Source organism: Myotis daubentonii, chromosome 2 (genome assembly GCF_963259705.1).
Source record: "Myotis daubentonii chromosome 2, mMyoDau2.1, whole genome shotgun sequence".
Taxonomy (NCBI): Eukaryota; Metazoa; Chordata; class Mammalia; order Chiroptera; family Vespertilionidae; genus Myotis; species Myotis daubentonii.
The window spans coordinates 66,357,590-66,362,981 of record NC_081841.1 but is presented as its reverse complement, the minus strand read 5'-3'; the positions used below and the strand labels follow the sequence as shown (position 1 = coordinate 66,362,981).

At 46.5% G+C, this 5,392-nt stretch overlaps 1 non-coding gene across 1 annotated transcript; it reads right to left on the bottom strand.

The window, feature by feature from the left end:
- Positions 1–299: 299 nt before the first annotated feature.
- LOC132228949 (U6 spliceosomal RNA) lies at positions 300–401 on the bottom strand. The gene has a single exon (XR_009451546.1). It is a non-coding gene; the product is annotated as a U6 spliceosomal RNA (small nuclear RNA).
- Between the last annotated feature and the right edge of the window lie 4,991 nt (positions 402–5,392).

The following is a 5,392-nucleotide window of genomic DNA, read 5'->3' as shown; positions in this document are numbered from 1 at the left end:
TTCAAATTGGCTCACCCCCTTGTAGTTTGTAATAGAGTTAGACACATTTGTTATTGTTTGGATTGAATTTTTGGTTTATCCCTGCTCGATTTGAATCATTTATTTATATTTTTGACCTATGAAACATTACCCTGGTTTCTAAAAGTCAGAACTGTACTAATTAGCATATTATGCTTTTATTATTATAGATGTACCAATACCATACTGTTTTAATTATGAAAACTTCATAGTGTATGTCTGATAGAGCTAGTCTTTCCTTTTCAGTCTAGTCTTGTCTATTTTTGCATGTTTGTTTTCCCACATGATTTCTCCTTGAATTTGGGTGTCATCCTTTCACAGGAGCCATGTTAACCTTCTCTGTATCATTTCAATATTAGTGTAAGTGCTACCAAAGTGAATATTCCACATGATTTTTTAAATGTTTTTATTGATTTTTTTAGAGAAAGGGAGAGAGAGAAAAACTGATATGAGAGAGGAACATTAATCAGTTGCTTCCTTCATGCAAGATGGAGCCAACAACCTGGACATGTGCCCAGACCAAGAACTGAACCGGTGACCTTGATGACATCCTATATAATAAAGAGGTAATATGCAAATTAACCTCATACCGTTATGCTGTCACAAGATGCCAGCACGCACAGTGGGGGTGGGGCTGGCTGCTTTGCGTGCCTGCCGCCACAGTTCCCGTGGCCCCATGGGGGGATGGGAGGCCCAGTGGCTGCTTCGCACGCCTGCTGCTTGGGTTCCCGCGGCCCTGCTAGGGGGCAGTTCCCAACTGCTGCTCTGTGTGGCTTCTACCGGGGTGACCAGGCCGGCAGGGGAGGGCAGATGGGGGCAACCAGGCCAGCAGGGGAGGGCAGTTGGGTGCGATCAGGCCGGCAGGGGAGGGCGGTTGGGGGCAACCAGGCCTTCAGGGGAGCAGTTAGGCGTCAATCAGGCCAGCAGAGGAGCAGTTAGGGAGTGATCAGGCTGTCAGGCAGAAGCAGTTAGGGGCGATCAGGCAGACAGGTAGGCAAGCAGTTAGGAGCCAGCAGTCCCGGATTGTGAGAGGGATGTCCAACTGGCAGTCGGACATCCCACAAGGGGTCCCAGATTGGAGAGGGTGCAGGCTGGGCTGAGGGACACTGCCCCTCCCCTGCACAAATTTCATGCACTGGGCCTCTAGTTGGTTAATAAAATTATACAGGTTTCAGGTGCACAATTCTACAACACATTATCTGCACACTGTATTGTTGTGTTCACCACCCCAAGTCAAATCTCTGTTCATCACGTATCTCCCTTATACCCTCCTCCACCTCCCACTACTCCAACCTCCCCCAGACAATCACCATACTGTTGTCTGTCCATAAGAGAAAGACAAGTACCATATGTTTGCACCCATATGTGGAATCTAATGAACAAAATGAACTAACAAGCAAAATATAGACAGACTGATAGATAGAGAGCAGTCTGACAGCTGTTATGTGGGGAGTGGGATGGGTGAGGGGGGTGAAGGGTTTGAGCAGTATGTACTTTCAAAAATAAAAATAGTTAATTGTAGAGATTAGCAGTGAGAAGATGGTAGCTGGATAGGTGAAAACATCACACACCTCTTCTCAGTGCCAAATCGGACCTACAGTTAAAATTTAGAGCAATAACCTGAATTAACAATAGGACACCTGAACTCAAATATCATATCCAAGGATTGAAAAGGGGAAGCTACACAGAGACTGATAAGAGAAGTGGAGACACAGAGAGGGTTGGTCCCTACACCCAGGGGCTGTGGCTGAATAGCCAGAGAAATGTTGAGGCTGCAAAAGACCCCCAGAGGAAAGTGGAGTCTCAATCCCATGCTGGGACCCCCAGAAAACCAAGGCCTGGAAGAAGAGCCTGCATAACATTTGGCAGCAAAATTAGTCCACTGGATAGGGGAGGCAGTCGGCTTGTATCCCAGCATTCTCCTTAAAGGCTAACACACAGGGACTAGCTCTTGGGCACTTTAAAGGTCACTTTTATCTCTATTTGTGGGGCTCTAATAGAGGGGAGGAGATTTGGGGCATATGGAAGCCATAGGGAGAAGAACTGGGTGGCATAGCGCTGGAGATCAGGAAGGTAGGCATCTGAGGTCCCAGTCCTGAGCTAACATTCCACACTGCTCTCAGACCCCATCTCCCAGGGCCCAGTACTTCTATTCTTACAGAACCAAATGGGAAAAGTGTACTAACCCTGTCCTCCAAATACTGGCAACACCACCCTGACAAGCATGAGTCTGGCATAAAGGACTCTTGGCTGTACTCGAAAGGAACCTGAGCTGAGCTTCTTTTTCTCTGGAGAAACTATTGACAGTCTTAGATGAGCATTGAACTGAGTGGTTTGGGAACACAAACCAATCTTCCCTGCTTCCACCTGGGTTAAGCTGGCACCATCCCCAATAGAAGGCGCCATGGTCAGGTCTCAGGCAGCAGGCAGCTGCAGAGCTAGGGGGAGACATGTATTGTAAGCCTTGCTTCAGGAGCTCTGACAGGGCACCACCAAGCCAAAAAGCAAGCAGCTAGCTACCCTGCTGAGGATCTGCACCACCCCCAACAAAGGGCCACCTGGATTTGCATTCCCAAAACCTTCCCACACCATCAGCTAAGCACAAACCCAAAGTGGGGAAGAATTGCAAATCAGAACTGGGTTGGAGGTCTCTACCAGGGCCTCTGGCAGCAAGCTGCAGAGACAGAAGGGGGTGATAAGCCATCTCTCCCCCAAGAACCAGCACCTCCCTAGGCAAAGGGAGCAGCCTTGATCTATTACTCCAAGCACCACCTGCACCATCCTACAAGTGAAGCCTTGCAGGATAAAGGGGTCACAACTCAAACTCTGAAATCTAGTGTGACCCCCTTGGAACCTCCCTTCAAGAGCTCTGGAGGGGTTTGGCTGAGATAGACAGCAAGTGGGCCAGGGACTGTGCCACCCCCAACAAAGGGCCACCTGAATTTTCATTCCCAAAATCTGCCGGCACCACCAGCCAAGCTCAGACCCACAGCAGGAAGGAAGTGCAAACCAGATCTGGGACAGTTGGAGCCACTTATTGGAGGGTTTCATCAGGGCTTCTGGCAGTGAGCTGCTGAGATAGAAGGAGGCAAGCAGCTCTCTCCCCTCCCAAGGGCAACAATTCAGAACTGGAAAATCTGGGTGATCCCCTTGGGGCCTCCCTGCAGGGGCTCTGACATGGAGCTAGCAGGAGAGAAGCTACCTCCCCTCTTGAGGGCTATGGACCCATGCTACCCCAATCAAAGGGCAGATTAAATTGGCATTCCCAGATTCTGCTGGCTCTACCCTACTAATCTCATATACACTGGGGGAAGAGGACACAAAATCAGAGCCTGGACATTGGAACTGATTTACTTGGAGCACCCTAACAAGGCCTCTGGCAGTGCCCTGCAGTGATAGGAGATGAGCAGCTCTCTCCCCCGCCCCCCAAGGGCAAGTGCCACCCCAAGTGGAGGGAGCAGCCTTGTTCTCCTCCTCAAAGCCCCACAGGCACTTCCCTGCTGGTGCAGCCTCACAGGGGAAAGAGGACACAACTCAGAACTAGGTTATCTGGTGCAATCCCCTCAGAGTCTCTGATGGGGCACCATTGAGGTAGAAAGCAAGCAGCTAGCCTCCCTCTAGACGTGTGAGGACCTGTGTCACCCCAATAAAAGGGAAGATTTGATTTGCACTCCCATTTCCAGCTGGCCCACCTGACTAAGTTTATTTCCATGGGGTAAAAGTTGATCCCACCCACAAGTGGGCTAACAACTATCAACTCCCAATTCCAACAGGAAGGCCCACATAACCCACACAAATGACATTCCTAGATCATTGGGCCCAAGAGATCAAGGAGATTTTACCACTGTGTTCCATAGGACACTAACTACATAAGGCCACCCCACAAAGACTGGGAGTCATAGTAGTTCTATGTAACACAGAGAAACAAATACAAAGATACAGGTAAAATGGGGTGACAAAGAAACAACCCCCAAGTGAAAGATAAGGAAAAATCTCCAAAAAAGAACTAAATGAAGTGGAAACAAGCAATTTATCAGACACAGTTTAAAATAATGGTTATAAGGATGCTCAAACAACTTAGTGAGAACTTACAACTTACAATGAACTTAATAAGAACTACATCAACATGAAAAAGGAGGTAGAAATTCTGAATGAGAGCCAGTCAGAAATAAAGAATACCATATCTGACATTAAGAAGACACTTCTCCAAAGAGGCCATACAGATGGCCAACAGACATATGAAAAGATGCTGTTGCTAATCATCAGAGAGATGCAAATTAAAACTGCAATGAGGCATCAACTCATGCCTCAGAATGGCTACCATCAATAAATCAACAAATGACAAATGCTGGTGAGGATGTGAAGAAAAGGGAACCCTAGTACACTGCTGATAGGAATGCAGACTGGTGAGCTCATTATGGAAAACAGTATGGGGTTTTCTCAAAAAATTAAATATGGAACTGCCATTTGACCCAGTGATCTCACTTCTAGGAATATATCCCAAGAATCCTGAAACACCAATCAGAAAGAATGTATGCACTCCTATGTTCATAGCAGCACTATTTACAATAGTTAAGATCTGGAAACAACCCAAGTGCCTGTGGGTAGATGAGTGGATAGAAAAGCTGTGGTACATTTACACCATGGAACACTACGTAGCTGTAAAAAGGAAGGATCTCTTACCTTTTGAGACAGCATGGGTGGACTTGAAAAATATTATCTAAGCAAAATAAGCCAGTCAGAGAAAAAATATCACAAGATCTTACTTACATGTGGAATCTAAGGAACAAAATAAATTGATGAATGAGATAGAACCACAGACATGGAAGCATGAAACAGACTGACAGATCTCAAAGGGAAGGCTGGAAGGAGTGTAGGAAGAGCTCAATCAAAGAACTTTTAAGAATATATGCATAGCCCATGGACACAGACATAAACAGGTGAAGGCCTGGGAGGGGTGGAAGATGGGTGGAGGGGGCCAAAGGGAGGGAAATGGGGGACATCTGTAATACTCTCAACAATAAAATAAATTTTAAAAAATAGTTAACTCTCATTCCATCTTTCTTAAATCTTTTAATGGCTTTATGTTGGTCTCAGAATAAAGTCAGAATTTCTTCACATGTCCTCAGTTTACTGCCCAGGCCCAGCTCCACCCAACACTTTTCTACACTGGCAATCTAGCTATAGTGATGTACCTGCAGTACTTCATCCTTCAGCATCCCATTCAGGCAGGGCCTTCTCCAGGATGCCTTTCCTAACCCTACCTTATAGACCCTTTCCATGCCTTCTGTAGTGCCTTGTTCTAATCTTTATCACATTGCATTCTAATCCCTTAAGTATTGCTATCTTCTAAACTCTTGAGGGTACAGACTAT